This window comes from Pelodiscus sinensis, chromosome W (genome assembly GCF_052426305.1).
Source record: "Pelodiscus sinensis isolate ZL-2025 chromosome W, ASM5242630v1, whole genome shotgun sequence".
Lineage (NCBI taxonomy): Eukaryota > Metazoa > Chordata > Testudines > Trionychidae > Pelodiscus > Pelodiscus sinensis.
Window position 1 is genome coordinate 9,117,913 of NC_143084.1, and position 9,300 is coordinate 9,127,212.

A 9,300-nucleotide genomic window follows, 5' to 3' on the forward strand; every position below is an offset into this window, starting at 1 on the left:
GATTTTCTGCTGTGCAACAGAACATGTTTGACCTCATAGGAACAGCTCATCTCTGTCTGTTTGAATCAATTAGGAGCCATGCGGAGAGAGAGAGAGAGAGAGAGAGAGAGATGATCCGGTTGTGGATGTAGTACGTGGCCGTGATCTTGTGTCAGTAGATCGGGTCAAATCGGGCCTTCTTCCATCCAACTATGAAAAGGTTTATTAAAGGCCTCACCAACCTTTTTCCCCGAACACAGACAACCTCTGGATGCATGGAATTTAGAATTGGTCTTGGATACCTTAATGCGTCTGCCATTTGAACCCCCTGGCCACATGTGATCTCAGTACCTTAACAATGAAAATCGTATTCCTCCTAGCCATCACATCTGCTCGCAGAGTGGGGGAATTAGCAGCTCTCTCAGCTAACCCCCCTTATACCATCTTTACGGCACAGGCAGCCATCCTATGTCCCCAACCGTCATTTTTACCCAAAGTTAATTCTTCCTTTAACAAAAATGAACCGATTGTTCTCCCTGTATTCTATCCTAAACCACACTTTTTGGAACATCAGTCAAGGCTGCACTCCCTCGACGTTCGCAGGGCCTTGGCTTTTTACATTGAAAGAACTCACGATTTCCTGAAAATCACATCATCTACTAATCTTGCTGGACGACTGCTTCAGGGGTCACCTGCTCTCCGCACAGCGAATTTCCAAAACAATAGTTTCCTGCATTGTACTTTGCTACGAGTTCAGGAATGTTCCAATTCCACAAATCCTCACGGCCCACTCTACCAGGGCAATGGCCTCCTTGGCAGCTTTCCTGAAGGGGGTCCCCCTAAAAGACATTTGTCGAGCGGCCACCTGGTCCTCCGACTTCACATTTGCAAAACACTATGTGCTACAAAACATCGTTATGACTGATGCAGCGGTAGCCACCGCAGTACTTTCCACGGCGGCAACCCATTAACTCCGAACCCGCTGCCTTTACTCCGGCTATTGCTGTGAAGTCACCCACAGTGGAGCACCCACGGGGACACTACCCGAAGAAGTAGTAGTAGTTACTCACCTTGTGCAGTAACGATGGTTCTTCGAGGTGTGTCCCCCCCGTGGGTGCTCCACGACCCGCCCTCCTCCCCTCTTCGGAGTCTGTTGTTTGTCTTTCAGACCTCAACGATCAGGAGAAACTGGCGGGAGCTGGACCGCGTGACCAGAAACGGCGTGAAAAGCAGCAAGATGGCCGCTGCGCATGCGCGGTCCGGCAGACAGCGGCTAAAAGATCTCCGATCTGCGGCGCCGGGATGAGTCCGACACCCACAGTGGTGCACCCACGGGGGGACACATCTCGAAGAACCATCGTTACTGCGCAAGGTGAGTAACTTCTTCTGTAGACTGAAGGGCATCCGATTACATTCAAACAGCCCCATGGGAGTGATGAATGCAGTTTTGGGTTTATCTTCCTCTGCCATTTCTACCTGCCAATACCCTGAAGTAAGGTCTACTGTGGAGTAATATCTGGCTCCTCCTAAGGCATCCAGAGCTTCTTCCATACGGGGCAGAGGAAACGCATCCCAAGTGGTTTTAGCATTCAACTGTCTGTAGTCAATACGCACTCTCATAGAGCCATCTTTCTTCCTTGTCACCACCATTGGGGAAGCATATGGGCTTTGACTTGCTCTTATTGCTCCCACCTCTGCCATGCCCTGCAAGTGCTTGCGGACCTCCTGGTACTGTGCTGGAGGTATCCTCCGATAGGGTTGCCTCACATGAGTAGTGTCGATCTGGGGTATCTCATGCTTGACTGTGGAAGTACACCCCAAGTCAAGATCATTTTTAGAGAATACATCTGCATTGCGCTTCAACAGTTCTTCCAACATCTTCAGTTAAACTGGGTCCTGCACAGCCACCTGACTCAGGTCTACTTCTGGCACCTCGGCATTGGCCTGTGCCTCTTCTCTCGGTGCTTGCCCTGGAGAGTATTTTAAGCTGCTGCTCACGCTAGCCATGCTGTAGACTACTGAAGCAGTAGCTAGATGTTGGTTCCTCCCTATTATTGCTGCTGTTTGTTCTATATTCTGTAGATAAACATAAGCCTTCCCATGTTCAACATCTGCTATACCTTCCTCCACTCTCAAATTCCCTGGCAGGTGACTCTTAGCATCAGGTTCAACCAGAACAGTGTATGGCTCCCATCCTGCACCCCAAACAGGTACAGTTTTTCCTTCTCCAGCTCTCAACAAGATGGGCTGCTTGCCAGTGTATCCCAAGGATGGTCTCTCTTGGACAGAGATTACTTGCTTATAGGCTGCATACCAGGCTGGTTACTTCTCTTTCAGGCAGTCTGGGAATTGGTTGTCCAATTGGTTGGCTAAATCCTGCCAGCTGGAACGTATTACATTTGTCCCCAACAACACAGGGACTCCCTGTCGGTACCTGGTTACAGGCGCCAGAAGGGCAGGGACTCCCATGTAGGTTTGCCCAAGAAAAGATAAATCTAATTTGATAGCTCCTAGATGGGAGACTGCTTGGCCACCAGCACCCTCTGTCGAGATCTACAGGCGTGGGATGTAACTTGCCCAGGATAGGGTGATTCCTCCAGAAATCCTCTGTGATGGTTGTGACCTGCGACCCTGAGTCAATAAGAGCCTTGCACAGAACACCATTCACTTCCACAATTTCCTCAGTCAAGGGCCCCACCACGCCAGGCTGCCAGCTGGTCGAGTACGCAGGGACATTGTGCACACTGATGCTATTGGGGGACTTCTCACCAACTCTGTGCCCTTCACTTGCCCCTCAGTGTCAGGCGTTATCAGTTTAAAGAAGAGCCAGTGGCTGTTAGCAGATACTCTTATCTTTTATCCAGTCCTCAATGTCTACCCTGCAATCTGCACCACCACTGAACATAGGCACCCCATGGATTTGGTGCTGTGCAGGGAGGTACAGCACTGCTATGCTGCTCCCTAAGATTTCCCCTCCAGCAGCTATATCCTTAGCCTTAGGGGTCTCTAGGCCACAGCACCCATTGGGGGTCTCTACTTTCACTGACACCAACCCCTGGTCATACCAACCCCCCTGGGATCCAAACTGAGAGTCCATGCTGTCCTAGTGCTCTGGTGTGGCAGATTCCCAACTCTGTGCAAACTAATCAAGCTTTCCCTATCCGAGTCACAGCACCAATAGCTAAACAATGTAACCCCTCCTGTTCGCTAGCCCAGTGTGAGGTTATTCAGCATAGGGGAAGCCTTGTGGGAGGCTAGGCCTGAGGCTGCTTGGTGTGCTCTGCGTTGTGTATTGTGGGTATGTGTGAGCACCTCAGACAGACCCACTCCGACAAACCACCAGGAACAGGCTTTATTCTGTAAAAATACATAGAACAGGATCACAGTTCAGCAGCCCCTTCTCTCTGCATGCAGCCCGTGTGCTGCTTCTAGCACAGACCCTGCTGGGGGCAGAAGGCACATCTGGGCAGGAAGCAGGAAGTTCTCCCAACATGCTGCAGTTTTTAGTCCACAACTTGTAGCTCCCAGGGCTGCTGCTGAAACACACTGGACCTTGGGCTACACATGTTTTGAAGAACTTGGAAAATAGGGATTGTGAGGGAATCTAGATAGTAGACACCAATGGTACATCTATACTGTATGCTTCTTACAGCAGCATATGGAGTGCATACATGCATAGCCCCCTGGCATGGGTATAAATAAGTGTGGCTGGTGAGGCACAGCTTAGGTAAGCAAAGACACTCCTGAAGGGTGTATGGGTGTGGGAATGTATGAGCGCACCCTGCTCTCTGCTTGGTGTTCCTAGTTAGATTGCTGTTTTTCACAGTGCATTTCCCACTACCTTCCTGCTGTTGGAGCGAGGGTGGGCAAAAGCCACTCAGCGGGCCAGATCCAGCCCATGCAGCTGTTCCCGGCCCCTCTCCCTAGTGCATTGACTGGGAGCCGGAGCAGTGCGAGCCCTTTCAACTGCTTCTATTTAAAGGGCTCGTGCTTTCCATTCAAGGCTCTGCCCCTTCCAGGGCAGCCTGTAACCCCTTCAAAATTTTTGAAGTGGCCCCTGCTCAAAAATTATTTCCCAACCCTGTGCTGGAGCCTTTCCCCTCCATGGGGGGCAGTAGAGAAAGGCAGCTCCTCCCTTTCAAAGTCTTTCCATGCAGCAAGAAGGCTCTGAGGGGGAGAGTTCCCCTTGCTTCTTCGAGTAGTTGCTCATGTCCATTCGAGTGAGGTGCGCGCGCACCGCATGCACAGTTCCCGGAGCATTTTTCCCCTAGCGGTACCCGTCGGGCTGGCAGGTCGCCCCCTGGAGTGGCGCCGCTATAGCGGAGCATAAGTACCCCTGACGGCCCTCCCCCTCCTCAGTTCCTTCTTACCACCTGCAATGGTCATTGAAGCTTGTTGCCTTGTGCAAATAACCAGCTTTCTCTTGGTGCCCGTTGGCTGTTTGTTCAAGTAGTTGTTAAGTAGTTAGTTTAGATAGGATAGTTTATAGAACTGTTGTCCCTACCCCCTGTTGGGGGATGGGGATGCCGGGCCCACAGGGCTTCAAACTTTGCACGGCTTGTGCTAAGCCTATGCCGAGAGGAGACCCCCACCGCGAATGTCTCAAGTGCCTTGGGGAGTCTCATCTCACTGATTCCTGCAAGATCTGCCGGGGGTTTGAGCCTCACACTAAGAGGGAGTGGGATTCCTACTTGAAACTGCTCCTGATGGAATCAGCGCTTCAGCCGGTGCCTTCAGGGGAAGTGTCGGTGCGGGAAACCCATTCCAGCCCAGCCCGCCCCGCGGTACTGAGGAGGTTGGCACCACGGCACCGTTCCCAGTCCCCGGCACCAAAGAAGTCGAAGGACCCTAGAGGGAGGTTACCGGGCCGGAAGGTGCACGATGATGGGCAACGGCATAAGCAGATGCCCTTGCATAGGGCCAGGAGCCCAGTGCCGGTCCTGGCACATCTCCCCTCCACGCCGGAGACGTTTGAGGTGGCTCAAGTTAATTGAGCTGACAACCTCGCCTCCGTCTCCCATTTCCTCCAAGGGGTCCTCATCTTCGGCACCGGAGGCAATGGGGGTACCAGTGTCACCCAGGCCTCCAGGCACATGGCCGGCACTGGTAGAGTCAGGGAACCAACCATTGTTGCTGGCCTGGGACACACACAGCCTGTTTGTCGGGGCAGGGCACACCATCTCCAGCACCGGTACCAGCTTCGGCACAGGCACCGACCCAGCCTTCGGTACCATCGCTGTCGGCGTCTGCACCATCCCAGACCCTGGCACCGATGGTACCGGTACCAGCACCACCGCTGCTTCAGATGCCGGTTCTGGCACCGCCGCTCCCGGCACAATCAGTGCCGGCGCGAGCCCCAGGGTCGGTGCCACCGTACCGGGGGATCTCTGGGGACCAGAATCAGCAGGAGGCACGCATGCTGTCCCGTGTACGCTCAGGCAAGCCTGAGTCCATGGCACGTTTTAGGCCTGGGGTGATGCAGGACCAGCCTGCCGCGGTACCGCCTTGGTCGGCTTCGGAGCTGTCGTCCGAATCTGAAGCGGAGTCGCTCCATTCACTGGGTTCGCCCTGTCAATTGTCACAGTACCGCTCTAGCTCCCGGCACCGGGCCGTACCTCCTAGTTTTGAGCAGATATGGCCGCCACAGGTGCTGTAGCAGCTCTGGCCTTTCTGGACACCGTGAGCCTACCACCAGTGGCAGGGACCGCTCCCGCCATTGCACCCAACCAGTGGGTCTCGCAGTCGTTCCATCCCGTCGGCCTCCCTGTCTCGTCCCCCGCCGTCACCCACGGAGGGTGATCTGCAGGGGCATGGCACCTTGGAAGAGCCCCCCACTGGCCCTCTGCAGCAGCCACCCCCAACACTAGCCCTGTCAGATCAGCAGGTTGTGGGGCAAGAGTCATCGGTGGCGGTGTTGCCCAATGAGGCTCTGGCAGACCCGGCTCCTTCCATGCCAGCTATGGATGCCAGGTTGCACCAGGAGCTGCTCCGCCATATGGCGGGAAATTTGGGGGTGCCTGTAGAGCCGGTCACTGAGGAGTCCGACCCCATGGCGGACATCCTCACTGAGGACGCCCTGGCTAAGCTGGCTCTGCCACTGAATAAGACCGTGGCAAAGATTATGAACACATTGTGGCAAACCCCGGCATCCATTTCCCCTACCCTCAAAGGGGTGGAGAGGAGATATTATGTCCCACAGATGGGACATGAGCACCTCTACTCGCACCCAGCGCCGGGTTCGATTGTGGTTCAGGCAGCGGTGCAAAAGGAAGAGCAGCCGCAGCCAGGTCCCTCTCCAAAAGTGAAGGACCCCAAGCGCATGGACCTGATGGGGCGCAAGGTGTATGCCACCGGGGGGGGGGGGGGGGTACAGCTTTGCATTGCCAATCAACAGGCAATGCTCAGTCAGTACGCATATAATACTTGGCAAGCGTTGGACAGGTTTTGCGACCGACTGCCCCTGGAGGATAGGCAGGAGTTTTCGGCCCTCACTATGGAGGGTGGAATCATAGCCCGTACGGCCCTGCGGGCATCCTTAGACACCGTGGACTCGGCTGCTAGGCCCGTGGCCTCGGGGGTGGTGATGTGGCGCAGTGCCTGGCTCCAGGTCTCGGGGATCCCATTGGACCTGCAGGCCACTACACAGGACTTACCATTTGACAGGAAGTCCCTCGTTGCGGAGAACACGGACTCCAGGCTTCATAGCCTTAAGGACACCGCGTCCACGCTCAAGTCCCTGGGCATCCACACGCCTGCTCCACAACGTAGGCAGCTGCCGAGTAGGCCGGTGGCCAGGCCTCTATCCCAGGCCCAGCACTCTGATTACTGGAGGCGGAGGCCTTGGGGCCCTGGGGGTGTTTTCCCGGGCGCACAGGGCTCGAACACCCGCACTAGGTGGTGTCAGCCACGACCGGATGCGGGCGGGGCGCTAACCAACCCCCTCCACAGCAGCCTAAGGAGCTGTTTTGAAGGCACGCTGAGGGACTGCATACTGATCCTCAAGATCTCCCCTCCCTTCTCTCCATTGTTCTGGTGTTGGAGGAGGGAGATTGGTATGTGGCCCTCGATTTAAAGGATACGTACTTTCATGTGGCTATTCGGTTGGACTACCGGCGGTTCCTCTGGTTTGTGGTCTCCTGTCGCCATTTCCAGTTTGCTGTGCTCCCCTTTGGACTCTCGACAGCGCCAAGGGTTTTTACAAAGTGTATGGCGGTGGTGGCGGCCTACCTCAGGAGGCTGGGAGTTCAGGTCTTTCCATACCTGGACAACTGGCTCATCAGGGGCAGGTCAAGGGACCAGGTGATCGTCCACATAGGTCTCGCACGAGCCCTTTTCAACAGACTTGGCCTTGTCATCAATGAGGAGAAGTCGAATTGACACCGACCCAGGCCATAGAATCTGTGGGTCTGCCCAAGATGCCAGGGGAGGTCGGGCGTATCTCCCGGCATCCAGATACCAGGCAATTGGGGGCTTGGTGGCCAGCCTGCGACACTCCCCGCTGACGACGGCCCGGATATGTATGAGGCTTCTCGGTCACATGGCAGCCTGCACCTACGTTGTAAGGCATGCTAGGCTAAAACTCAGACTGCTTCAGGCATGGCTGGTGAGGTCATTCAGCCAGGCCAGAACGGGCTGGGACCAGATTCTGACCGTGCCTCAGGATGTTGTCGCCTCACTGCACTGGTGGACATTGGAGAGTGAGGTGTGCGCGGGGGTTCCTTTTCATACAGAACTACTGTCAGCCCAATTAGTGACCGACGCTTCCGACGATGGTTGGGGAGCACATCTGCTCACGCACAGGGCGCAGGGGCTGTGGGACCCCCAGGAGAGGTTGCTTCATATAAATGTGTGGGAGCTGAGAGAGGTCAGGAGGGCCTGTGAGTTTTTCCTGACCATGCTCTTGGGGAAGCTAGTCTCGGTACTGATGGATAACATGGCTGCGGTGTCCTGTATAAACAAGCAGGGGGGTGCCTGTTCGTCCCAGTTGTGCAGGGAGGTTACCCTCCTATGGGAGTTTTGCATAGTGTGCAACATCTGCCTGCAAGTGGCCTACTTGCCGGGGTGCGTAAATATGCTGGCAGACTCACTGAGCAGATCCTTCAGAGTCCACGAGTGGTCCCTGAAGGATGAGGTGGTGTCCCAACTCTTCCATCACTGGGGCTGTCCCCGGGTGGATCTGTTCACCACCGAGGGGCACAGGAAATGCTCTCAGTACTTCTCCCCCCCGGGCTTGGGTGTGGGCTCGAAGGGAGACGCCCTGACCTCACCATGGCCTCGGGGGACGCTTTATGCATTCCCTCCGTTTCCCCTGGTCCCCAAGGTGCTCACCAGGATCAGGCTGTTCAGGTCGTGAGTAATTCTGGTAACCCCAGACTGGCCCAGGCAATTCTGGTATCCCATTTTGCAGGAAATGGTGAGGGCCAGGCCGCTTCACCTGCCACCGACCCAGGACCTGGTAACGCAGGCCAGGGAAGGGGGCATCCTGTACCATCCGGATGTCCAGTCCCTCCATCTGACAGCTTGGCTTGTCCATGGCTGAAACCCCCCGAGAGGGCATGCTCACAGGGGGTGCAGGAGATTCTCCTGGGCAGTAGAAAACAAACTGCCCAGTTGTCTATGCGGTGAAGTGGAGACAGTTCTCGGTCTGGGCCGCGGGGAGGGGGGTTTGCCCCTCCCAGGCCCCTGTTCCAATGGTCCTGGATTATTTGTTTGGTCTGCGCCGGGGCGGGGCGTCCACCCCCTCAATTCTATGAAGGGTCTGGGGGTGGATCGTTAGTCACAGACCCCCCTGGTTAAATAGTGATAGAAATGTAGCCGTGTTAGTCTGGTGCAGCTGAAACAAAAACCAGGACTGTGTAGCACTTTAAAGACTAACAAGATGGTTTAATAGGTGATGAGCTTTTGTGGGCCAGACCCACTTCCTCAGATCAAATAGTGGAAGTGGGTCTGGCCCACAAAAGCTCATCACCTATTAAACCATCTTGTTAGTCTTTAAAGTGCTACATAGTCCTGGTTTTTGTTTCCCCTGGTTAAAAGGTTCCTTAAGGGTTTGGCAAAGTTGTTTCCCCATGTCAGAGCCTCTGTTCCACAGTGGGACCTTAATTTAGTGTTGACGAAGCTTATGGGGTCCCCCTTTGAGCCCATGGGATCCTGTCCCCTTAAGTATCTCTGTTTTAAAGTGGCGTTTCTAATAGCCATTATGTCGGCTCGGAGGGTATCGGAGCTTCATGCCCTGACTGTGGAGCCCCCTTACCTAGTTTTTTCACAAGATCGTGTGAGATTGCGCCCCCACCCGGCGTTTCTCCCGAAGGTGGTATTGGC

General features: G+C 54.9%; 1 protein-coding gene across 3 annotated transcripts in view; it reads left to right on the forward strand.

The window, feature by feature from the left end:
* Positions 1 to 9,300, forward strand: part of LOC102450730 (N-alpha-acetyltransferase 25, NatB auxiliary subunit-like) — a 161,494-nt gene that overhangs the window by 139,704 nt on the left and 12,490 nt on the right. The gene's annotated exons all lie outside the window — the stretch shown is intronic.